The sequence below is a fragment of the Tachyglossus aculeatus genome, chromosome 8 (genome assembly GCF_015852505.1).
Source record: "Tachyglossus aculeatus isolate mTacAcu1 chromosome 8, mTacAcu1.pri, whole genome shotgun sequence".
In the NCBI taxonomy this organism is placed as follows: Eukaryota; Metazoa; Chordata; class Mammalia; order Monotremata; family Tachyglossidae; genus Tachyglossus; species Tachyglossus aculeatus.
The window spans coordinates 23,823,510-23,850,728 of NC_052073.1; the positions used below are offsets into that span (position 1 = coordinate 23,823,510).

The 27,219-nt window shown below is 47.9% G+C and overlaps 1 protein-coding gene across 1 annotated transcript in view; it reads right to left on the reverse strand.

Moving 5' to 3' along the window:
* DLGAP4 (DLG associated protein 4) overlaps nt 1-13,528 on the reverse strand; it is a 310,968-nt gene extending 297,440 nt beyond the window's left edge. Inside the window, 1 exon segment of the mRNA XM_038749996.1 lies at nt 13,458-13,528. The gene's annotated coding sequence lies outside the window, so the exon portion shown is untranslated.
* Nucleotides 13,529-27,219: the final 13,691 nt, after the last annotated feature.

The following is a 27,219-nucleotide window of genomic DNA, read 5'->3' on the forward strand; positions in this document are numbered from 1 at the left end:
GGAGAAAATATGCTTTGTTTTGTTCTCTGTCTCCCCCTTCTAGACTGTGAGCCCACTGTTGGGTAGGGACCGTCTCTGTGTGTTGCCAGCTTGTACTTCCCAAGCGCTTGGTACAGTGCTCTGCACACAGTAAGTGCTCAATAAATACCATTGAATGAATGAATGAATGAGAAACTGTAGCCCAAAGATGGGGTGAGCTGAGAGAGTGACCGAGAATAGAGTTGGATTGTGAGCCCCATGTGGGACAGGAACTGTGTCCAACCTGATTAACTTTTATCTACCCCCAAAATTATAACGGTGCTTGACACAAAGCAAGTTCTTAGCAATATAATGATAATAATAATAATGATCAGGAGATCTGTCCCAGCTGCCACCTCTCGCCACTGTCTAACTGTCTTGCCTGTAACCAGTCCTCTAGACTGTAAACTTGTTGTGGGCAGGGAACGTTATATTGTACTCTCCCAAGATCTTAGTACAGTGCTCTGCACACAGCTTTCAATAAATACCACTGACGGACTGATTCACTGCCCAGAGATTCTGAAGTCACCGCAATTGGGAGGGAGAGACCATGACCTTGGGGTCACAAACAAAGGAATGGGGTAGGAGGGAGGGAGGTGAGAGCTGACAGGAGAGTGAAGCCCAGGTTCCCAGTTAACTGGGCCTAAATCTCCTGTGGTGACTCAACAGTACCAACTGAGTTTCCACACTTAGGCGTGTCCTACTCTCTCTTTGCCCCAGCTCAATGGACCCCAAGAAAACTCCCACATCTCAAGGAGAAGCCAGAAGGTGTGAAAGGCTGAGACCACAATCGTGGAGTTCATTTTCCAGACTTAAACAAAGGGTCACACAATATTTCTTTGTTTGGCGAGGCATCGGAGTCAAGAGCCAGTCGCTAGGGTTGACTTTGAGGGAAACTCCTCGAAAAACTAATGGAACAGGAAAAGAGGCTGACACCGTTCAGAGGGGAGGTAAAAAACAGAGGGCGGCATCCCTCCTGGCACGTCCCCCAGACTCTCTTTTTACGGTATTTGTTAAGAGTTTACTATGTGCCAAGCTGTGTGCTAATTTAATACAAGTTAATCATGGACACAGTCCCTGTCCCACACAGGGCTCACAATCTTAATCCCCATTTTACAGATAAGGTAACTAAGGTGCAGAGAAGTGAAGTGACTTGCTCAAGTGACTCCCAAAAGATAAGTGGAGGAGCTGGGAGTAGAACCCAGGTCTTTCTGATTCCCAAGCCCGTGCTCTATCCACTAGGCCACACTGCTTGGTCCCAGCCCCCGAGACTTCTGGATTCTGGAAAATCCATCCCCCCAAAGGGTCCCTGACAACTCACTTCCTTCAGCTCCTCATCTCTCTCCTTGCCTCCCTCCACTCTCTCCTCTTCTTGCTTCATTCCTCATTCCCCCCACCTTCTCTCTCCGCTTGGCTAAACCACCCCTCTTTCCTCCCTCCTGCCTCAGCCTGAAAATTGACCTGAAGGAAGCAAAATAAGACAGATGTATTAAGCCTCCTTGTTCTCTCTTTCTCTCAAACCTGTCGGTCCGCACCATGGGCATCTTCCAGGGGCCACGGGCAGCTGAGTGAAGGGAACATCTCCAGTGAGTGAGGCCGGGCGGGCAGCTTGCCAATCACCCCGATCGAAAGTGGTCTCGGCCCCGGTTCGCCGGGCTTCCTCTCCCATCATCATCATCAATCGTATTTATTGAGCGCTTACTGTGTGCAGAGCACTGTACTAGCCCAAAGACAGGGTGAGCTGAGAGAGTGATAGAGAAGAGAGTTGGATTGTGAGCCCCATGTGGGACAGGAACTGTGTCCAACCTGATTAACTTTTATCCACCCCCAAAATTATAATGCAAAGTTCTTAGCAATATAATGATAATAATAATAATGATCAGGAGATGTTCTGTTCCAGCTGCCACCTCTGTACCTGGTCTGTACCTGTACCTGGTCTGTAAAATGGGGATGAAGACTGTGAGCCCCCCGTGGGACAACCTGATCACCTTGTAACCTCCCCAGCTCTTAGAACAGTGCTTTGCACATAGTAAGCATTTAATAAATGTCATTATTATTATTATTACTGAAGTGGGAGAAGGAGAACGGAGCCAGGCTGGGTTCAGAGAGAAGATGCGGGCAAGGATGAGCTGGTGAAAGTTTGGAAAGCCCCAGTCAGAAGCTTTGACCCCCAAGACGGAGAGTCACTGAAGGGCTGTGACAATGACTCTCCCCTCATTCAAAGCCTTACTGAAGACCCATCTCCTCCAAGAGGCCTTCCCTGACTAAGCCCCCCTTTCCTCTTCTCCCACTCCCTGCTGCTTCACCCTGACTTGCTCCCTTTATTCATCCCCCCTCCCAGCCCCACAGCACTTATGTACATATCTGTCATTTATTTCTTCATATTAATGTCTGTCTCCCCCTCTAGACTGTAAGCTCGTTGTGGGTAGAGAATGTGCGTGGTTCTTGTTGTACTGTAATAATAATAATAATGACATTTATTAAGCGCTTACTATGTGCAAAGCACTGTTCTAAGTGCTGGGGAGGTTACAAGGTGATCAGGTTGTCCCACGGGGGCTCGCGGTCTTAATCCCCATTATGCAGATGAGGGAACTGAGGCACAGAGAAATTAAGTGACCTGACCCAAGTCACACAGCTGACAGTTGGCAGAGCCGGGATTTGAACCCATGACCTCTGACTCCCAAACCTGGGCTCTTTCCACTGAGCCACGCTGCTTCACTGTACTCGCCCAAGTGCTCAGTACAGTGCTCCACACATGGTAAGAGAAGCAGCATGGCTCAGTGGAAAGAGCGTGGGCTTTGGAGTCAGAGGCTGTGGGTTCAAATCCCCACTTGTCAGCTGTGTGACTTTGGGCAAGTCACTTGACTTCTCTGGGCCTCAGTTCCCTCATCTGTAAAATGGGGGTGAAGACTGTGAGCCCCCCGTGGGACAACCTGATCACTTTGTAACCTCCCCGGCTCTTAGAACAGTGGTTTGCACATAGTAAGTGCTTAATAAATGCTGTCTTTATTATTATTATTATAAGTGCTCAATAAATACAATTGATTGAGTGAATGAAAGAAGCGGAGCACGGGAAAAACTGGCATCTGGGAGACTGGCAAGAAGAATGACTGAAGTAGACCGTGGTGGGGTGATCGGGGTTCAGGAAAAATGGATTTGGTGATGGAAGAGCAAACTGTTGGACTTGGCAATTAACTCCAGCCTGGGAGGGATGGAGACCATAAGCCTCAGGCTACGCGGAAGAGCCGGGCCAGGAGTAAGAGTCTGTCCGTGGCAAAGGGAACGTGGCCTAGCAGAATGATAATAATAATGTTGGTATTTGTTAAGCGCTTACTATGTGCCAAGCACTGTTCTAAACGCTGGATGAGCCCGGGCTTGAGAGTCAGAGGACCGGGGAACCAATCCCCGTTGGGCCTCTTGTCTGTTGTGTGGCCTTGGGCAAGTCGTGTCATTTCCCTGTGCCTTATCTGTAAAATGGGGATGAAATCCGCCTGCCTACGATGTAGTGAGCTTTTCGTGGGCCAGAAACTGTGTGTCCTGCCGGATTATCTTGTATCTACCCTAGGGTTAATGACAGGGCTTAACAAGTGTTTAACAAATACCATCAAAAGAAAAAAATACTTGGGGGTGTTACGGGAGGGAAGAGAGCAAGATAAGACCTTTCAGCCTATATCAGTTTGAGGAAACTGCCCACCCTATTCTCCCTCACTTCTGCATCACTTCGGCACTTGGGTCCACATCCCTAAGCACTTCGATATTCACCCCATTTTCACCTCCTCCACATTTATGTATGTATCCCTACGCTTTGTTGCTTTCCCTATCCACAATTATTTTAATGTCTGTCTTCCCCACGAGAGTGCAAGATCCTGGTGAGAAGGGATACTGTCTACTAACTCGAACTCTTCCAAATGCTCAGCACATGCTCTATACACAGTAAGCACTTAATAAATACCAGTGATTGATTGATTGATTGACAGGACACCCAGTGACAGTCCTGGGGTCATCCAAAAGGGTCTGAAGACAGTGAGAGATTTGGACCCAGATGGAGGGGGAGAAGTCAGGAGTGGAGAGGTGGATTTGGAAATCTTCAGCAAACGGCTGTCAAGGATGAAAAGTACCTAGCAGCTATTTGCATTTCAAAGGAAATGACTCCCTTTTATATGAAAGGTTTATTCCTTCTCACTGGCCGCCTCAAGAAAAATCATCTCAAACTGTCATGGAACCTGGCAGAGATGGGGAGAGGGAACTAGGATAAACCGAAGGAAGAACCTGTTAATCGCCACAAAAGCCATGAAAACTATCATCATCGTTGTCATCAACTGTGTGCAAAACACAGTGCTAGGCATTTGAGAAACATCTATCAGAAGAAAAGGATATGATACCTGCCCCTGAGAAACTTACAATCTAATGCGGGGGATGAGCAAATTACCTCAGGAGAGAGTCAGAGGAAAGGAAGGAAGGGAGGAGGAGAATGAGATAAAGGAAGAGTTGGAGAAGGAGAATGAAGAAGAGGAAGACTGGGCATTCAGAAGGGCTCTTAGGGTCCAAAGATGGATTTTTGGGCCTGGGGGATGCAGTGTATTTGAAGGCGGCAGAAAAAGAATCTATGGAGGAGGGACTTTCTTCTGGTGTTTGCTAAATGTTTACTACGTGCCAGACAATGGGGTAGATATAAAGTAATCAGGTTGAACACAGTCCCTGTCCCTCGTGGGGCTCAGAGTCTTAATCCCCATTTGACAGATGAGAGAACTGAGGGATCAAAAAGTTAAGTGACTTGTCCAAGGTCACACAGCAGACACTTGGCGGAACTGGGACTAGAACACAGGTCCTTTTGACGCTCAGGCCCGTCCTCTATCCACTAGACCATGCTGCTTTGATGAGAGAGGAGGAGGCGGGTGGGGGGAGGGTTGGGGCAGGGGACAATGAACAAATTGGGTTAGCTGCTGCCCGCAGGTGGCTGCTAGGGAAAATTAGGAGTACTTTTTGGGTGGGGGTTGAGAGGGATCAGGGGCAGGCTGCAGAGGGGATGCTAAGAGCAAGATCCCTCATCTGCCGGTCTCGGTCATTTCTGGAATGCAGCTGTGATCATCTGCTGGCAGAGGGGAAGGAGGAGGAGGGATGGGGGTGAAAGAAGGGAATAATAATAACAATAATGGCATTTGTTAAGCGCTTACTATGTGCAAAGCACTGTTCTAAGCGCTGGGGAGGTTACAAGGTGATCAGGTTGTCCCACGGGGGGCTCACAGTCTTCATCCCCATTTTACAGATGAGGCAACTGAGGCCCAGAGAAGTGAAGTGACTTGCCCAAAGTCACACAGCTGACAGTTGGCAGAGCCGGGATTTGAACCCACGACCTCCGACTCCAAAGCCCGGGCTCTTTCCACTGAGTCGCGCTGCTTCTCCATAGTTTCTTTGAATGGGGGGCGGGGAGGGCCTGGGAAAATAGAGCTATGGGGTAGCAGCTGGGCAAGAGATAAAGGCAGAAAGGACAGGTTTGGCGTGTCCAGGGCTGGACGTTTCCTCAACGTGATGGAACAGAAGCAGCGGACAGTGGGGGAGATTGGGAATTGAGGGTGATCCTGGTTTAAGGACTGCTGGGAGAAAGGGAGAAGGTGCCTGTCAAAACCGCGGTCTAGTTTCTAAATGTTGAGACCCGTTTGGGAAGGTTGGCCAGAAGGAGGGACTGTTCAGAGTTCAGTGTGAGCAACAGATGGGAAAGTGGTTCCCTGGGCATCCCCATCCGGCAACGCTGAGGAGCGGGGGACGAGCACGGAGGAATTGAGGCTGGGGAAGAGGCAGCAGTGTTGCCTAGTGGAAAGAGCACAGACCCGGGAAACAGAGGACCTGTGTGCTAATCTGGGCTCTGCCACCTACCAGCGTGTGATCTTAGGCAAGTTATTTCACTTTGCTGCGCCTCAGTTACCTCATCTGTAAAATGTGAGCCCTGTGTGGGACAGGGACTGTGACCATTAAATAACCTCGTGCCTATCCCAGCCCTTAGTAGGGTGCCTGCCACATAGTTACCTCCTTCCCTTCCCCACAGCACCTGTATATATGTATATATGGTTGTACATATTTATTACTCTATTTATTTATTTATTTATTCTACTTGTACATTTCTATCCTATTTATTTTATTTTGTTGGTATGTTTGGTTCTGTTCTCTGTCTCCCCCTTTTAGACTGTGAGCCCACTGTTGGGTAGGGACTGTCTCTATGTGTTGCCAATTTGTACTTCCCAAGCGCTTAGTACAGTGCTCTGCACATAGTAAGCGCTCAATAAATACGATTGATTGATTGATTGATTGATTGATTGATAGTAAGTACTTAAATACCACACCTGAAAAAGAAAAGGTCCAGAATAAGGCCTGGTAGCTGGGCCAGTGGGGAGAGGGGGCCACAAAAGCAAGGAGGGAGAGAAAACGGAGACGGAGCTAGATGAAAGATCACCCCCGTAGATTCCAAAATCCCCCCCAGGAGGGATGGAGGATTGAGAGGGAAAAGTAGTGAGGCGGGTGGGCTTCCAATCCTTAGAGAAATAGGGAGGGGGGCCTTCAAGCATCCAAGTGCTGACCCCGGGAACATCCAAACCCCCCCGGGATACTATGGGAAACAGGCTGGTCTCTTAAAAGGATTGAAACTGCAGCTGGGTAGAAAATCACTGGCTGGTGTTATTTTCCTCCCACGGAGGGCAGGCTGCACACTGACGTGGATTGAGAATTGGCTAATTTTTCATCGTTTCTAAGGGCCGCAGTTCGGTCCCTGTCACAATCTGCCCAAATGGAAGGAAAAAAAAAATGCTTTTCATAAAAAAAGACACAAAAGCAAATCCACAACAAAACCCCGAATCTTTCAAATGCAAACCGAGCATAAAAAAAAAAATGGCTTGGTAGAGTCTGTCACGGCAGCTGGATTTGAGTCAAAAATGGCCAGGTTTTGGAATGCATTCCCCAGTGAAAATTTCAAAACGAGTGGTTCTGCCCCAAAGTGAACGTCTTCCCGGATGACGCCGTGACTGATGACAGTGAGCGCTTTTGACAGAATTAAGACCACCGGGCCCTTGGCCCAAGCCCCCCACATCAAGAACACACATACGAGGGGACCCCTTGAGCTTTGACTATTTCGGGGAAAGTTAGCCCGTGACAGGTGTCTGACAGCAGGCAACAGAGAGACCTGCCCCTGGCATCTCCGATGACCCCACAACTTCCAGAGGCCAGGTGTCCACTGCCGACGTAATACCAGGTCATTTCAGCAGCTGAACCCGGGCCTAGCCCACCCAACAACATCTCACTCAGTTGAGTTGTTCCCCAAAAGAGTCCAGAGAGGGGAGGCAACCGGCTTCATCCTCCTCCGCCCCTGCACCCCACTAGGTGAGGGAGAGAATCCATTCTTCTGGGCTTGACAGAGAGAAGCGGCAAACACATTACCTACCATGCCACAGGCAAGGTGACTTACAGGCTAACGTTTCCCCAAGCAACCCAGAACACAATTCTCCTCCGCTAACTCCTGGAAAAAGGCTCTGCACCTGTCTGCCGAGTGGCCTTGGGCGAGTCGCGTCACTTCTCTGGGCCTCGGTGACCTCACCTGAAAAATGGGGATCAAACCTGTGAGCCCCACGTGGGACACAGATTGTGCGGCGCCTGATTATCTTGTATAATAATAATGATGATGGCGTTTATTAAGCACTTACTATGTGCAAAGCACTGTTCTAAGCGCTGGGGAGGTTACGAGGTGATGAGTTGGGGGGGGCTCACAGTCTTAATCCCCATTTTACAGATGAGGGAACTGAGGCCCAGAGAAGTGAAGTGCCTTGCCCGAAGTCACACAGCTGACAAGCAGCGGAGCCGGGATTTGAACCCCCGAACTCTGACTCTGAAGCCCGGGCTCTTTCCACTGAGCCACGCTGCTATCTACTCCTGCGCTTAGAACAGGGCCTCGTACATAGTTAGACCTTAACAAATATCATTAAAAGAAAGTAACGTATCCATTTCTTTCCCATCGATTGGCTTATAAAAGAGCATCCAGCAGCCGGGGCCCTTGCCGCTGGGCAGGGTCTGGTGTGAGGCCAATCGATGAGGACCAGAGCTGTCCTCATCACCCTCCGCCCTCCTCGGAGGGACAGTTCGATGGGGAGGTGGGGCTTGGGATCACTCTCTGCGCTCAGCAAGTGCTCGAAAAAAGTGCGGACCCCGGCCGGGAGGAAAGACAATCTCGGGGAGTGGGGAGGCCTTTATAAAATCCTGCCCTTCAACCCCATCCCACCCCCTGAGTCCCCTTTTTTTCTGGGGCCAGAGGTCAAGTCCAGCCTCTCTCCCCATCTTCGGATTTCTTGAAGGCCTCCCCCGGCCCTGGCGTCTTCGGATTATTTGAAGGTCTCCCCCTCTCCAGATCTCCGTGTCATGTGCAAGGCTGCCTACGGCTCAGCCTTGAGAATCTGCACTCATTAGGCATTCGATTTATTACTCTATTTATTTTACTTGTACATATTTATTCTGTTAATATGCTTTGTTTCGTTCTCTGTCTCCCCCTTCTAGACCGTGAGCCCACTGTTGGGTAGGGACCGTCTCTATATGTTGCCAAATTGTACTTCCCAAGCGCTTAGTACAGTGCTCTGCACACAGTAAGCGCTCAATAAATACAATTGAATGAATGAATGAATTTGATAAACACTGCGTTTTTCGTTGGGGCTGAGACCAGAGCTCACCCTTTCCAAACTGAGCCCCCCCTTCTCCTCTGCTCCTCCTCCCCATCGCCCCGACTCCCTCCCTCTGCTCTACCCCCTTCCCCGCCCCACAGCGCTTGCGTATATTTGTACATATTTATTATTCTATTTATTTTATTAATGATGTGTCGATATCTGTCACTGTATCTATTTTGATGCCATTGATGCAAAACTTGTTTTGTTTTGCTGTCTGTCTCCCCCTTCTAGCCAGTGAGCCCGTTGTTGGGTAGGGAAGGTCTCTATTATGAGAAGCAGCGTGGCTCAGTGGAAAGAGCACGGGCTTGGGAGTCAGAAGTCATGGGTTCAAATCCCAGCTTTGCCGTTTGTCAGCTGTGTGACGTTGGGCAAGGCACTTCACTTCTCTGTGCCTCAGTTTCCTCATCTGTAAAACCAGGATGAAGACTGTGAGCCCCATGAGGGACAACCTGATCACCTTGTATCCTCCCCAGCGCTTAGAACAGTGCTTGGCATATAGCAAGCGCTTAACAAATGCCATCCTTATTATTATCTGTTACCGAATTGTACTTTCCAAGGGCTTAGTCCAGTGCTCTGCACACAGTCAGCGCTCAATCAATGCGATTGCATGAACGAATGACCAGTCGAACCCTTGGAGATGCCCCAGATGGAGATTCTAGACTGGGAGCCCATTGTTGGGTGGGGACCATCTCTATATTCATTCATTCATTCATTCAATTGTATTTATTGAGCGCTTACTGTGTGCAGAGCACTGTACTAAGCGCTTGGGAAGTACAAGTGGGCAACATATAGAGACGGTCCCCTCCCAACAACGGGTTCACAGTCTAGAAGGGGGAGCCAGACAACGAAACAAACAGACAGGCATCAACACCATCAAAATAGATGAATAGAATTATAGATTCATTCATTCAATCGTATTTATTGAGCGCTTACCGTGTGCAGAGCACTGTACCAAGCGCTTGGGAAGTACAAATGGGCAACAGATAGAGATGGTCCCTACCCAACAACGGGTTCACAGTCTAGAAGGGGGAGCCAGACAACGAAACAGACAGGCATCAATACCATCAAAATAGATGAATAGAATTATAGATTCATTCATTCAATCGTATTTATTGAGCGCTTACCGTGTGCAGAGCACTGTACCAAGCACTTGGGAAGTACAAATGGGCAACAGATAGAGACGGTCCCTACCCAACAACAGGCTCCCAGGCTAGAAGGGGGAGACAGACGGCAAAGCCGTACACGTAGACGGGTGTCAAAATCGTCAGAACAAATAGAATTATAGCTCAATGCACATCATGAACAAAATAATAATGATGGCATCTGTTGAGCGCTTACGCTGTTCTAAGCACCGGAAAATAATGAAAGCTAACAGCTAAGATAACTAACTAAAAGCTAACGAACAAAAGCTAAGCTAACAAAATGAGTAGGGTAGCAAATATGTGGCCGACTTGTACTTCCCAAGCGCTTAGGACGTTCCTTGCACATAGTAAGCGTCTAATGAGAAGCAGCGTGGCTCAGTGGAAAGAGCCTGGGCTTTGGAGTCAGAGGTCATGGGCTCAAATCCCGGCTCCATACACCACTGTGTGACTTTGGGCAAATCACTTCAATCAATGAATCAATCAATCGTATTTATTGAGTGCTTGCTGTGTGCAGAGCACTGTACTAAGCGCTTGGGAAGTACAAGTTGGCAACATATAGAGACAGTCCATACCCAACAGTGGGCTCACAGTCTAGAAGGGGGAGACAGAGAACAAAACCAAACATACTAACAAAATAAAATGAATAGAATAGATAGGTACAAGTAAAATAAATAAATAAATAGAGTAATAAATATGTACAAACATATATACATATATACAGGTGCTGTGGGGAATGGAAGGAGGGAAGAGGCGGGGGATGGATGGGGGACAAGGGGGAAAGGAAGGAAGGGGCTCAGTCTGGGAAGGCCTCCTGGAGGAGATGAGCTCTCAGTAGGGCCTTGAAGGGAGGAACTCTTCTCTGGGCCTCAGTTCCCTCATCTGTATAATGGGGATGAAGACTGTGAGCCGCCCGTGGGACACCCTGCTCATCTTATAACCTCCCCAGTGCTTAGAACAGTGCTTTGCACATTTTGAGCGCTTAATAAATGTCATTATTATTATTACTATTAATTATTATTATTATAATGACTACGAGGGCGGGAATTTGGTCCCCTGTGGGCCCGCTGCGCCCCCTGCTGGCCGCCTCTGGCACTGCGCGGGCAGGATTTTCCCCATCCCAGATGAGGGGGAGATAACGGGAGGCTGGCAGTCATTCATTCATTCATTCATTCATTCATTCAATCGTATTTCTTGAGCGCTTACTGTGTGCAGAGCACTATACTAAGCGCTTGGGAAGTCCAAGTTGGCAACATATAGAGACGGTCCCTACCCAACAACGGGCTCACAGTCCAGAAGTACGGCCGCTCCTGTGACTCCAGGGTGAATTTGGCAGGATTTGGGGGATTTCTGTCCAAATTTTACACCCTCTTACCCACCCCCATACTTCCTTTTACACCCACCTCTACACACCTCCCTACACCCCCTTTTATACACAAACACACATCCATTTAATAATGATGGTATTCGTTAAGCGCTTCCTACGTGCCAAGCTCTGTTCTACGCACTGGGGGAGATACAAGGTTATAATGATAATAATAATTTTGGTATTTGTTAAGCACTTCCTACGTGCCAAGCTCTGTTCTATGCACTGGGGGAGATACAAGGTTATAATGATAATAATAATTTTGGTATCTGTTAAGCGCTTCCTACGTGCCAAGCTCTGTTCTAAGCACTGGGGGAGATACAAGGTTATAACAAAAATAATAATTTTGATATCTGTTAAGCACTTCCTACATGCCAAGCTCTGTTCTAAGCACTGGGGGAGATACAAGGTTATAACAATAATAATAATTTTGGTATCTGTTAAGCGCTTCCTACATTCCGAGCTCTGTTCTAAGCACTGGGGGAGATACAAGGTAATAATAATTTTGGTATTTGTTAAGTGCTTACTATGTGCCGAGCTCTGTTCTAAGCACTGGGGAAGATACAAGGCTATAATAATAATAATAATTTTGGTATCTGTTAAGCGCTTCCTATGTGCCAAGCTCTGTTCTAAGCACTGGGAGAGATACAAGGTTATAATAATAATAATTTTGGTATTTGTTAAGTGCTTACTGTGTGCAAAGTACTTATCTAAGCGCTGGGGAGGATACAAGGTGATCAGGATGTCCCTCGTGGGGCTCACAGTCTTCCTCCCTATTTTACAGAGGAGGTCACTGAAGAAGTTAATAATAATAATAATAATAATAATAATAATAATAATAATAATAATGGCATTTACAGCTCTGGGCACCCAAAGGACCCTTCCTCGGGGCTGGGTTTTCTCTGGGGGCTTTGCCAGTCCTCTGTCCCTTGGCCTCCAACCCTCTCCCCGCTGGGCCAAGGCTCAACTGGGCATGGTTGGATCCAGGCCCAGTAGGCCCCCTCCATCCCCCCCGCCTTACCTCCTTCCCCTCCCCACCGTACCTGTATATACGTATATACGTTTGCATGTACTTATTACTCTATTTTATTTGTACATATTGATTCCATTCATTTTATTTTGTTAATATGTTTTGTTTTATTCTCTGTCTCCCCCTTCTAGACTGTGAGCCCACTGTTGGGTAGGGACCATCTCTATCTGTTGCCAACTTGGACTTCCCAAGCGCTTAGTACAGTGCTCTGCACCCAGTAAGCGCTCAATAAATACGATTGAATGAATGAAGGGCAGGATTTTGACACCTGTCTACATGTTTTGTTGTCTGTCCCCCCCTTCTAGACTGAGAGCCTGTTGTTGGGTAGGGACCGTCTCTAGATGTTGCCCATTTGTACTTCCCAAGCGCTTGGTACAGTACTCTGCACACAGTAAGCGCTCAATAAATACGATCGAATGAATGAATCTATAATTCTATTTATCAATTTTGATGGTATTGACGCCTACTCGTTTTGTGGTCCGTCTCCCCCTTCGAGACTGTGAGCCCGTTGTTGGGGAGGGACCGTCTCTATCTGTTGCCCACTTGTACTTCCCGAGCGCTTAGTCCAGTGCTCTGCACACAGTCGGGGCTCAATAAATACGACTGAATGAACGAATGAGGAGAAGGAGGAGGAGGGAAAGGAGGGGAAAGCAAGGCAGGCTCAGCTCCCATCTTCTTCCCCGCTTCCAATTTCCCTTCCACCCCTCCTCTCCCGTTTACCCTGGGAGGGGCCCGGCTTCTCCAGAGATGCTGCAGCCCCCTTGGGCTCCTCGTGGATGAAAACGTTCTGCCCTCTCCTTTCGACTTAATAAATTGTCATCATCATCATCATCATTATTATCATTATTATTAAATCTCAGGGGTTCGGTTTTCTTCTTTTCCTTCTCCCTCCTCTCCTTTTTACAATCCGAAACGATGCGTGCGCTAGCTTCCAACGAAGAAGAGCCGGGGGGGATGCCAGGCAGGGAAATCTCTCCTGCCCATGTGCATTGGCCAGCCAAGCCTGGGCATTTCAGCTGGCATCAGGCAATTAAAATCCCACCCCCAATGCCCACCCCAAACCCCAATTAAAGTGGGGGGGGGGAGAGGATGGTGGGGAAGGGGCTTGGACCTTAACACAAACAATCCTCTGCTGCGTGGGCACACTGCCACGACCCCCTCTCTCTCCATCCTCCTCTCCCTCCTCCTCCCAAGGGCTCAGGTCTCACCTGGGGTCCATCACCGGTCCTGCCGTGCCCAGCCGGATCGTGGTCCTGCCCCCCAGGAGGCAGGGGCAGCTCCCACCCACCCCCGGCTCAGCCCCTCCGCCACACTTGTTCATTCAGCTTCCTTCAGGCAGGCCCCAGGTGGCTCGGAGATGATGCTGCTGTCGTCGGAGATGCTGGGATGCTCCTGGTTTTCCTGCTGCAGCGGCAGCCGGAGCCCGAACTGGATCTCCTCCTGGAGCCGGAGTTGGAATCAGAACTGGATCCCCTCCTGGAGCAGGAGCTGGAACTGGATCTCCTCCCGGAGCTGGAGCTGGAACCAGAACTGGATCTCCTCCCGGAGCAGGAGCTGGAACTGGATCTCCTCCAGGAGCTGGAGCTGGAACCAGAACTGGATCTCCGCCTGGAGCTGGAGTGGGAATTAGAACTGACCTCCTCCTGGAGCTGGAACTGAATTTCCTCCTGGAGCCGGAGTCAGAACCAGAACTGGATCTCCTCCTGGAGCTAAAACCAGAACTGAATCTCCTCAAGGAGCCAGAGTCTGGATCAGAACTGGATCTCCTCCTGGAGTCGGGGCTGGAACCAGAACTGGATCTCCTCCTGGTGCAGGAGCTGGAACAGGATCTCCTCCAGGAGCCGGAACCAGAACTGGATCTCCGCCTGGAGCCAGAGTTGGAATCAGAACTGACCTCCTCCTGGAGCTGGAACTGAATTTCCTCCTGGAGCCGGAGTCAGAACCAGAACTGGATCTCCTCCTGGAGCTAAAACCAGAACTGAATCTCCTCAAGGAGCCAGAGTCTGGATCAGAACTGGATCTCCTCCTGGAGTAGGAGCTGGAACCAGAACTGGATCTCCTCCTGGAGCAGGAGCTGGAACTGGATCTCCTCCAGGAGCCGGAACCAGAACTGGTTTTCCTCCTGGAGCAGGAGCTGGACCTCCTCCTGGAGCTAAAACCAGAACTGAATCTCCTCAAGGAGCCAGAGTCTGGATCAGAACTGGATCTCCTCCTGGAGTAGGAGCTGGAACCAGAACTGGATCCCCTCCTGGAACAGGAGCTGGAACTGGATCTCCTCCAGGAGCTGGAACCAGAACTGGATCTCCTCCTGGAGCAGGAGCTGGAACTGGATCTCCTCCAGGAGCTGGAACCAGAACTGAATCTCCTCCTGGAGCAGGAGCTGGACCTCCTCCTGGAGCTAAAACCAGAACTGAATCTCTTCAAGGAGCCAGAGTCTGGATCAGAACTGGATCTCCTCCTGGAGTAGGAGCTGGAACCAGAACTGGATCCCCTCCTGGAGCAGGAGCTGGAACTGGATCTCCTCCAGGAGCTGGAACCAGAACTGGATCTCTCCCTGGAGCCAGAGTCGGAATCAGAACTGGATCTTCTCCTGGAGCAGGAGCTGGATCTCTCCCTGGAGCTGGAACTGGATCTCCTCCTGGAGCGGGAGTCAGAATCAGAACTGATCTCCTCCAGGAGCCAGAGCGGGAACTGGATCTCCGCCTGGAGCCGGAGTCAGAAGCAGAACTGGACCCCCTCCTGAAGCCGGAGCTGGAACCAGAACTGATCTCCTCCTGGATCTGGAGTCAGAATTAGAACTGGATCTCCTCCTGGGGACAGAGCTGGAACCAGATCTGATCTCCTCCTGGAGCCAGAGTCAGAATCAGAACTGGATCCAGATCTGATCTCCTCCTGGAGCCGGAGTGAGAATCAGAACTAGATCCCCTCCTGGAGCTGGATCTCCGCCTGGAGCCAGAGTCAGAATCAGAATTGGACCTCCTCCTGGAGCCGGAGCTGGAACCAGAACTGATCTCCTCCTGGAGCCGGAGTCAGAATCAGAACTGGATCTCCTCCTGGAGCTGGAGCTGGAACTGGATTTCCTCCTGGAGATGGGGTCAGAATCAGCACTGATTTCCTCCAGGAGCTAGAACTGGATCTCCTCCTGGAGCCGGAGCCTGAACTGGATCTCCGCCTGGAGCCGGAGTCAGAACCAGAATTGGATTCATTCATTCATTCATTCAATTGTATTTATTGAGTGCTTACTGTGTGCAGAGCACTGCACTAAGCGCTTGGGAAGTACAAGTTGGCAACATATAGAGACGGTCTTTACCCAACAGCGGGCTCACTGGATCTCCGCCTGGAGCCGGAGTCATAACCAGAACTAGATATCTGCCTGGAGCCGGAGTCAGAATCAGAACTGATTCTATTTATTTTACTTGTACATATTTACTATTCTATTTATTTTATTTTGTTAGTATGTTTTGTTCTGTTGTCTGTCTCCCCCTTCTAGACTGTGAGCCCGCTGTTGGGTAGGGACCATCTGTATATGTTGCCAACTTGTACTTCCCAAGCGCTTAGTACAGTGCTCTGCACACAGTAAGCGCTCAATAAATATGATTGAATGAATGAATGAATGAACTGATCTCCTCCTGGAGCCGGAGCTGGAACTGGATCTCCTCCTGGAGCCGGAGTCAGAATTCATTCATTCATTTAATCGTATTTATTGAGCACTTACTGTGTGCAGAGCACTGTACTAAGCGCTTGGGAAGTACAAGTTGGCAACATATAGAGACGGTCCCTACCCAACAGCGGGCTCACAGTCTAGAAGAATCAGAACTGATCTCCTCTTGGAGCCGGAGCTGGAACTGGATCTCCACCTGAAGCCGGAGTCAGAACCATTCATTCAATTGTATTTATTGAGCGCTTACTGTGTGCAGAGCACTGTACAAATTTGGGAAGTACAAATCTGCAACATATTGAGACGGTCCCTACCCAACAACAGGCTCAGAGATTCGTTCCTTCCTTCATTCAATCGTATTTATTGAGAGCTTACTGTGTGCAGAGCTCTGTACTAAGCACTTGGAAAGTACAGTTCAGCAATAAAGAGAGACAATCCTTGACCACGCCGGGTTTACAGATCCCCCCCGACCGAGAAGACGGCAGGATAGGCCGGGGGAGAGGGATGAGGAGTAGAAAGAGGAGGAAAAGAAGGAGAAAAGGGGGTAGTCATTCATTCATTCAATCGTATTACTGAGCGCTTACTGTGCGCAGAGCACTGCACTAAGTGCTTGGAAAGTGCAGTTCAGCAGCAGATAGAGACAATCCCTACCCAACAACGGGCTCACAAGTCAAGAGATGCAAAGAGGAAGAGAGCCGATCCTAAAACCAGGCAGGGAGCTGCACGGGATGAGAGGGAGGGCGGGGGTGGGGGTAGGGAGAATTGGGGGGCAGACCACTCTTGCTTAGCGGGTGGCTGCCAGACCAACCCATAACTAGATCGAACCCAGCAGGGCTGGGTCAAAACGGTTTGGGAAACACCTGAAGAGATGTGGGTAGGGAGGGTATCTACTTTCTGCTCTGAACATAGTAAGTGCTCAATAAGTACCTCTGGTTGATTGATTGACATACGACAGGGAAGCCCAATAGGTTGCGTTAGAGCCCTCCACCCACTTGATCCACTGAGGCAGCCAAACTGCAACTCGTTTGGGCACAACTCCTGTTCCCATTTGAAAATTAACTCAGCTCCTGAAACTTCTAAACAGGTCGACTTCACTTCTTTCCTGAGAAGGTGCAGAGCAACCCGCAGTTGATCGATCAGTCGATCGGTGGTATTTCTTGAGCTCTTACAGTGTGCAGAACACTTTACTAAGCTCTTAAGAGACTACAGTTTGATAGAGTTGGCTGACGTCCCTGCCCTTGGGGACCTGACACTCCAGCTGATTTCACTGATTCCACGAGCCCCTAGGAGAATGGCAAACATATGAGCCTGGGGGGCAGAGACCACGGATTCCAGTCCCAGCTCCAGTCGCTGGCCTGCTGTGCAAAAGCACTTTAACTCTGGTTTTCAGTTTCCCCATCTGAAAAATCAGCGCTTAGAACAGTGCTTTGCACATAGTAAGCGCTTAAAGGCCATTATTATTATTATTATAAAAATGGGGCGATTATTACCTGCCTTTTCTTATCTCATAGGGATGGTGGGAGGACAAGAGTGAGATAAAGTCAAAGTGCCTTGGGAATAAAAGCACTATGCAAAATCAAGGTTTTATTATTACGGACCATTGTGCCTTTTGAAAAGCAGATGTGATTCTTTTCTATGAGCCTATCATCAGCCTAGTAGACAAGCCCTCTCTAGTCTTGGGTGAGATTATGGATTTCTCAACTGACATGAGAAACAGCTTGGTTTAGTGGAAAGAGATTGGGAGTCAAGAGACCAGGGCGGGGTGGCAGTCTAATCCCGGTTTTGCAACTTGCCTGTTAGGTCTACTGGGTCAAGTCACTTCACTTCTCTGTGCCTCAGTTTCCTCATCTATAAGATGGGGATTTGGTGTCTTGTTCTCCCTCCTTGGACTGGAAATGCTACGTGGAAGAGGGCTGTTTTTGTTATGACAATCACCTCAGTGCTTAGTCCATAATAAGTGTTAAACAAACTAACAACATTATAATTTTTCTCATTAGCAAACTGGGAAGGCTTGGTTTGAGTCACACTACCTGCAGTTTGGGGAACAGCTGGCTAGAGAAAAAAGGTCCAATCCAAAAGACCAATAAAATAATTTCAGGTCCCAGGCCCAGAATCATTTTGTAATTTTAGCCTCGGTTTCCCTAATGGGACAGAGCACATATTCACTTAAATTGTGGGCAGTGTCAGGTGGGTGATAAACTAGCCCCTGGGAGGCAGGAACTAGAATTCAAAATGATCTTGATGAGGTAGAGAAATTGTGCATCAGATGAATCAGTAAGTGCCAAAGCATCCGTGGAAGGATGAAGAACGAACTACGAGTTGGGGATATTGCAGAGAAAGTCTGGGGGCGGTCATAGAGCTCGTAGGTTGAATATGAATCAAAAATATAATGCCGTGATTAAAACAGTTGTAGGATACTGGTGCTAGCAACTAAGACACACAAGCACTGACAAGGGTCCTTCCTATATTCCCAAGATTAGTTAGGGCCTTGGGAGAATAGTCTAACCAGTCTTAGTCTCCCCATTTTAAGAGAAATTTGGAGGGAATCTAGGGAAGGGAAACCAAACCAGTGTCAGGAACCCGTGAAGGAAGAGTAAAAGAAAAAGTATCTGTCTCTTCAAAGGGAGGATGTGAGGCCAAACTGGGATTCTCACATGGTGGGAAGTTTAGGAAAGAAGGGAAGGAGAGACAGGTTGGGTTGTCCTATTGGGAATTTTCATCCAGCACTTCAGCCCCAACTTGACTCTGTGAATGTTTCTAGCCTTTCAGTAAGAGGGAGGGGAGGTGTTACCTCCTTTCAGAATTTCTGGCCTTGTAAGTACCCTATGCCGACCCTGAAACCCACTCAATCATTTAGAGAAGCAGCGTGGCTCCGTGGAAAGAGCCTAGGCTTTGGATTCCGAGGTCATGGGTTCAAATCCCGACGCTGCCACTTGTCAGCTATGTGACTTAGGGCAAGTCACTTCACTTCTCTGTGCCTCAGTTACCTCATCTGTAAAATGGGGATTAAGACTGTGAGCCCCACATGGGACAACCTGATCACCCTGTAACCTCCCCAGTGCTTAGAACAGTGCTGTGCACATAGTAAGCACCTAACAAATACCATTATTATTATTCTCTGTGCCTCAGTTACCTCATCTGTAAAATGGGGATTAAGACTGTGAGCCCCACATGGGACAACCTGATCACCTTGTTAACCTCCCCAGTGCTTAGAACAGTGCTGTGCTCATAGTAAGCGCTTAACAAATACCATTATTATTATTATTATTCTCCGTGCCTCAGTTACCTCATCTGTAAAATGGGGATTAAGACTGTGAGCCCCACATGGGACAACCTGATCACCTTGTAACCTCCCCAGTGCTTAGATCAGTGCTGTGCACATAGTAAGCACCTAACAAATACCATTATTATTATTATTATTCTCTGTGCCTCAGTTACCTCATCTGTAAAATGGGGTTTAAGACTGTGAGCCCCACATGGGACAACCTGATCACCTTGTAACCTCCCCAGCACTTAGAACAGTGCTTTGCACATAGTAAGTGCTTAATAAATGTCATTATTATTATTTATTGAGCACTTACTCTGTGTAGAGCACTATACTAAGCGCATGAGTGAGTACAGTATAACCGATTTGGTAGACATGTTCCCTGCCCACATGGAAGGGGAAAGACCAGATATCGAATCCCCATTTTACATATGAGGGAACTGAGGTACAGAAAAGTTAAGTGACTTGTCCAATGTCACACAGCAGGCAAGCGGTGGACGTAGAATTAGAACCCAGGTCCTCTGTCTCCCAGGCTTATGCTGATGGACACGGAAATGGAAGCAAAACCAATGTCCTTTCGGGGTGGGGGGCAGAGCATGGAGGAACTGAAGCACTAAACTTCAAGTCAAAATAAAAAGTAAACTGATTCTGGTGCCTAGTATTCTGCATAGCTCCAAAATCTGGGTTTTCTCTCATCTGACCTTTGTGCAATTCCATCAGCATCATCTATTTTCAATAACTCCCATTAAATAATAATAATAATGGCACTTATTAAACACTTATTATGTGAAAAGCACTGTTCTAAGCGTTAGTGACCACTTCTGAATGGTCACTAAATGACCACTTAGGATCCAAGAACGGAGATTCTTGAAGGTGGCCAGTGGTTACTGCCATCCGACTCCACCGTTGGGAGGGAAGTGTGGAAGAGCAATGTGGTCTAGTGGATAGCACAAAGTCTTGGGACCTGGGTTCTAATCCCGGCTCTGCCACTTATCTGCTATGTACCATAGGCAAACCATTTAACATCTCTGTGTCTCAATTCCCTCATCTGTAAAATGAGGGTTAAGACGGTAAGCCCCGTGTGGGACATACATTGTGTCCAACCCAATTAGCTTGCATCTACCCCAGCGCTTAGTACAGTGCCTGGGAGAGAAGCACATAAATACCATATAAAAAGAGAGAATGGTAAATCAACAGAACAACCAACTGCTACATGGTGATCTGCAGTGGGGTAACTAACTGCAAGTAAGGTGGATAGAAGAAATCAGAAGCAACATGGCTTAGTGGAAAGAGCCCGGACTTGGGAGTCATCATCAATCGTATTTATTGAGCACTTTCTGTGTGCAGAGCACTGTACTAAGCGCTTGGGAAGTACAAATTGGCAACATATAGAGACATTCCCTACCCAACAGTGGGCTCACAGTCTAAAAGGTCGTGGGTTCTAATCCCAGCTCTGCCACGTGTCAGCTGTGTTACTTTGGGCAAGTCACTTAACTTCTCTGGGCCTCATTCATTCATTCAATCGTATTTCTCGAGCACTTACTGTGTGCAGAGCACTGTACTAAGCGCTTGGGAAGCCTCAGTTACTTCATCTGGAAAATAGGAATTAAGACTGTCAGCCCCATGTGGGACAACCTGATCATCCTGTATCTATCCCAGCGCTTAGAACAGTGCTTGGCACATAGTAAGCGCTTAACAGATACCATTTTAATAAAAAGAAATGAAATAAGGACACGCTGTAATACAACATTAGACAGTGTTTCCGGGAAATCACATCAGGAGACCAACACACCACTCACACACACGGCTATGAGAAATGGGGTGGGCTGGATGGGGAACTCTCTTGGTACCCAGGATGAGGAAGAACGTGGGTCTCAGAGGCAGCATTGCAAACAATGCCAGGCTCCACAAATAGCAACTGCAGCTGCAATCCGATGACCATTATTTATAGGGGCACAATGCAGAAGGGACTGCTAGTCATACATGGCTACTCCCAAATCCGTTGGTAGTAATCACTACCGGTGAAACTATCTTCAGTTATGAAGGATCACCGGTAACTATGGTTTTTTGTGTATCTGTTGTTGCTTTTACAGTGCCTGTTAAGCACTTACAATGTGTCAAACACCATTCTAAGTGCTGGGAGAGGTACAGATGAATTAGATGAGACAGAGTCCCTGACCCACATGGACTAAATAGGAGGGAGAATAGGTTTCCACATTTTGCATTTGAGGAAAGAGTGAGGTACAGAGAAGTGATTTACCCGAGGTCACAGAGCCAGCAATTGGCAGAGGCAGGATTCGAACCCAGGTTCTTCTGTCTCCCCTGCCCGTGCTCGCTCCACTGGGCCAGGCCCTGTGTGCTGGTGGTTGGGTGCTTGCTAGCTGAGAATCAACAGGGGGAAAAAAACAAGGTCTAAAATCCCACACTGCTCCTTCTTCTCCAATACAAATGATTGAAATAGGATAAAAATTCTGAAAGTCCTCATATTTGCCAACAAACAACATTTGGGGGCTCCTCTGTGGGCGGGTTCTGTACCAGAAGCAGCCCGGGGCCACAGGGGTGTGATGCCAGCCCAACAAATAGCCTTGGCCAACCTCATTATATACCTCATTATAACCAGGTTCGCTGATTTGTCCTCCACACAGAACCCCATGGCAACGTGCTGTCTCTACTGATGCGCTTGTAGGTTTTCGCCGAGTTCATACAGTTCACTGGGTTAAAACCAGTGTTTAATGTTTTGGCTTTTAGAATTCATTTTTCAAGAATTCCCCATGACCAAACTTTCAGACTAGATTTGCCCCCGAGGAGACGAACCAGCATTATACGTACTTGATATGGGTTTGTTCTTCATCAGGTTGTTCTGTCCCTTCAAGAGGGAGTCTAGAGGGAGAGTTCACCCATCCAATGGGCTTCTCAAAGAAAGTTCCAAAATTTAAAAAATAGTCAATGGGGTAATCCAAGGAGATCTGTAGGAACAGGATGCTGGTTTGGAATGGAGGGAGGCAGCCACGGGGGGATTCAAAACCAGTAGAAGAAAACATATCCTCACCCACCAGGTGGTAAAGCACAAGCAGATGAGAAACATTGTGGCTTAATGGAAAGAACAAGGGTGTAGGCTATGGGGCTCTAATTCCCCTCTCTGTCAATTGCTTGCTTCTTAGGGAAGCTTCTTAACTTCTGTGGGCCTCAGTTTCCTCCACTGTAAAATGGGGATTAAGTACCTATTTTCCCTCCTAATTACACTGGGAGTCCCACGAGGAACTCTCTGTCCAACTTAACTTGTAATAATAATAATAATAGTAATAGCATTTGTTAAGCACTTACTATGGGCCAAGCACTGTTCTAAGCGCTGGGATAGATACAAGGTGATCAGGTTGTCCTACGTGGGGCTCACAGTCTTAATCCCCATTTTCCAGATGAGGTAACCGAGGCACAGAGGAGTGAAGTGACTTGCCCAAAGTCATACAACTGACTTTGTGTCCCCCCCGTCCCCCCACCTTACTTCCTTCACCTCCCCACAGCACCTGTATATATGTATATATGTATGTACGTATTTATTACTCTATTTATTTTATTTGTACATATTTATTCTATTTATTTTGTTTTGTTAATATGTTTTGTTTTGTTGTCTGTCTCCCCCTTCTAGACTGTGAGCCCGCTGTTGAGTAGGGACCATCCCTAAATGTTGCCAACTTGCACTTCCCAAGCGCTTAGTACAGTGCCCTGCACACAGTAAGCGCTCAATAAATACGATTGAATGAATGAATGAACTGACAAGTGACGGAGCTGGGATTAGAACCCATGACCTCTGACTCCCAAGCCTGGGCTCTTTCCACTGAGCCACGCTGCTTCTTGGTACCTACCCCAGTGCTTAGACATATAGTAATGCTTAATAAATATCACACAAAAAAAATCCACCACCAGGAGAGGCTGAGGGAGATGGAAAATTTCAGTAGGAGCAGGAAAGATTTGGAAAAATGTGCGGACAATGGATCCAGTGTGGCTACTGTGGGGAAAAGCTTTGGTAATGGAAGGCTTGAGAAAGGTGAAATAGTTGCAGGGATGTTATTGCTTCAGAGGAAAAGTTGGAGATCCTAGAAAGGACACCCCAGATCATGGTGATATCAAGGAGGCCTCTGTTGGAGCAGACCTGGAATGTTTGGAAAATTGACCTGATTAAGGACCTGGGAATCAAAGGTCCTGGGCTCTAATCCCTGCTCTGCATGTACCTGCTGTGTGACCTTGGCCAAGTCACTTAACATTTCTGAGCCCCAGTTCCCTCACTTGTAAAATGGGGACTCAATACCTGTTCTCCCTCCTACTTAGACTGTGAGCTTCATGTGGGACTTAATTTTCTCATGTCTACCCCAGTGCTTAGTACATAGTAAGCGCTTAACAAATACTAGCAAAGCAAAGTAGCTTAGTGGATGACTTGACACCTGACTGTCTCTATATGTTGCCAATTTGTACTTCCCAAGCGCTTAGTACAGTGCTCTGCACATAGTAAGCGCTCAATAAATACGATTGATGATGATGATGTTTTGTTTTGTTGTCTGTCTCTCTCTTCCAGGCTGTGAGCCCATTGTTGGGTAGGGACCATCTCTATATGTTGCCAACTTGTACTTTCCAAGCGCTTAGTACAGTGCTCTGCACACAGTAAGCGCTCAATAAATACGATTGAATGAATGAATGAATAGAGCAAAGACTGGAGAGTCAGAAGGACCTGGGTTCTAATCCCAGCTCTGCCACTTGTCTGCTGTGCGACCTTGGGCAAGTCACTGTACTGTGCCTCAGTTTCCCTATCTGTAAAATGGGTTTAAGACTGTGAGCCCCACATGGGGCAGGGACCGTGTCCAACCTGTTGACTTGTATCGAGCCCTGGCGTATGGAAAGTGTTTAACAAATACCATAAAAAAATCATTATTATGGCTCGTTGGCTTTATGCATGATCAGTGAGCGGGTATCATCAATCGTATTTATTGAGCGCTTACTATGTGCAGAGCACTGTACTAAGTGCTTGGGAAGTACAAATTGGCAACATATAGAGACAGTCCCTACTGCCAGAGGGGAGGGGGAAGTTTAAACTCATTTGGGTCCCCAGCTTAGGGATAGACAGACAGTTTCCCAAGAGAACAGGGCTTTCGGCCTTGTGGGTAAGAGATGATAGGAGAGTGTCATTGGGCAATCACCCTTCCCTCCGAGGCAGGCTGCTTTGAAGACCGAGGTTTATTCACCTGCCATTTGAATCAATCCAGCGTGCCTCAGTGGAAAGAGCCCGGGCTTTGGAGTCCGAGGTCAGGGGTTCAAATCCTGGCCCTGCCAATTGCCAGCTGTGTGACTTTGGGCAGGTCACTTCACTTCTCTGGGCCTCAGTTCCCTCATCTGTAAAATGGGGATGAAGACTGGGAGCCCCCCGTGGGACAACCTCATCACCTTGTAACCTCCGCAGCGCTTAGAACGGTGCTTTGCACACAGTAAGTGCTTAATAAATGCTATCATTATTCCTCTCTAGACTGTGAGCCCCCCTCTAATAATAATAATAATAATAATAATAATGGCATTTGTTAAGCGCTTACTATGTGCAGAGCACTGTTCTAAGCGCTGGGGGTGGGATACAAGGTGATCAAGTTGTCCCATGTGGGGCTCACAGTCTTAGTCCCCATTTTACAGAAGAGGTAACTGAGGCTCAGAGAAGTTAAGTGACTTGCCTAAGGTCACACGGCAGACATGTGGCGGAGTCGGGATTCAAACCCAGGACCTCTGACTCCAAAGCCCATGCTCTTTCCACTGTGTCATGCTGCTTCTCTAGACTGTGAGCCTATTGCTGGGTAGGGACCGTCTCTATAGGTTGCCAACTTGTGCTTCCCAAGTGCTTAGTACAGTGCTCTGCACACAGTAAGCGCTCAAAAAATATGATTGAATGAATGAATGAATGGTATTTATTGAGCACTTACTGTGTGCTGAGCACTGAGCGCTTGGGAGGGGTACAAGGCAAAACCAACCAGCCTCGACTCATGGGCTGTATTGAGTTCTTAAATTAAGTCCAGTTCAGTAGTACAAAGGTTACTAGGATAATAATAATAATAATAATAATGATGGCATTTATTAAGCGCTTACTATGTGCAAAGCACTGTTCTAAGCACCGGGGAGGTTACAAGGTGATCAGGTTGTCCCACGGGGGGCTCCCAGTCTTAATTCCCGTTTTCCAGATGAGGGAACTGAGGCCCAGAGAGGTGAAGTGACTTGCCCAAGGTCACACAGCTGACAGTTGGTGGAGCTGGTATTGTCTGAGGTGCCATAAAGTAAGAGATTGCAGTTTCCTCTAGCCTATCCCAAAGCATGCTGTGAGCAGAGACCCTCAGTAGGGGCAGGGAAAGACACATCTACCACAGATGCTTTTCTCGGAAGGGACTTTGGGGTCCAGAAATGAGTTCCTGGACTGCTGTAGCTGCTCCGAGTGGGAAGGGGATGGGGAGGTAAGGGAGATGGGATGAAGTATACCATTTAACATCCAAATCCCACCAGGCAGGGAAATCGGGAAAATTTCAGCATTTAGGCAGCCGGAGGCTTAATTTTTCAACCCCGCTGGGGCCATTCAGGGGGTTTCAACCTGGAAATTTAGCCTGTATGGGAGGAAAAAAGGGGGCCTCCCAAAGGCAATGCAGACAGTTTGGATAGGAGTGAGATTCATTCATTCATTCAATCGTATTTATTGAGCGCTTACTGTGTGCAGGGCGCTTGGGAAGTACAAGCCGGCAACGTATAGAGACGGTCCCTACCCAACAGCGGGCTCACAGTCTAGAAGGGGGACGCAGACAACAAAACAAAACATATTAACAAAATAAAATAAATAGAATAAATATGTACAAGTAAAATAAATAGAGTAATAAATCTGTACAAACATATATACATATATACAGGTGCTGTGGGGAGGGGAAGGAGGTAAGGAGGGAGGATGGAGAGGAAGGAAGACGTAGTTACTCTACATCTTTAGATAAGGGCTGGCCAAACATAGACATTTGAGCCATTTGTGATTCTTCCAAAGAGGAATCATACCTTGGGGTTCTCCCTCCTCCAATTTATGGCTTCCTGCCCAGTGTGGCCTCCAGTCCTCACCATGGGTGGGCATCAGACACCATTATTATTACTACTACTACTACTAATAATAATAATGATGGTATTTGTTAAGCACTTACTATATGCCAGGCACAGTACTAAGATGGGAGCTAGATTAGCCAGATGGACTTTCCCACTCCCCAAACACACCAAGATGGATCGACCTCGCTTCCTTGAAAAGTGATTTGTTTTCCCAGAGATTTTAAGCAATAATAATGATAATAAAATAGTGGTATCTGTTAAGTGCTTACTATGAGCCAGGCACTCTACTAAGTCCTGGGGTGGATACAAGCAAATCAGGTTGGACACAGTCCCTGTCCCACGTGGCACTCACGGTCTCAATCCCCATTTTACAGATCAGGTAGCTGAGGCACGGTGAAGCGAAATGACTTACCCAAAGTCACACAGCAGACAAGCAGCAGAGTCAGGATTAGAACTCATGACCTTCTGACTCCCAGGCTCTTTGAAGTGGCACATGATAACTCTTGAACCATCCAGTTAAAAAACGAATCTCATGCTCCATATCACCACCTATTTCACCCATGCGTCCTTTAATTTTCTGGCAGAGACCAAGGAAAATGATGCTTCAGTTAATCAGTTGATTGAGCACTTACTCTGGGCCGAGCACTTTATTGAGCACTTGGCAGACCTGGTCCCTGCCTTCAAGGGGCTTACAGTCTAGAGGGGAAAATGGACACTAAAATAAATCACAGGTAAGGGGAAACAGCAGCGTACAAAGATAGCTACATAAGAGTCACATGTGGGGGTTAAGCATCTCAGGGGAGAGGACTCAATTGCGTAGAGGGGGAAATTGGTAGGGGAAAGGAGAGATTGGACAGGAAACATGAACGCAATCGCTGTATTTGCCACAACTGGGGATGGAGGCTGTTGGACTGGGAACGCAGTGGGAAAGCACTGGGCTAGTTTTAAG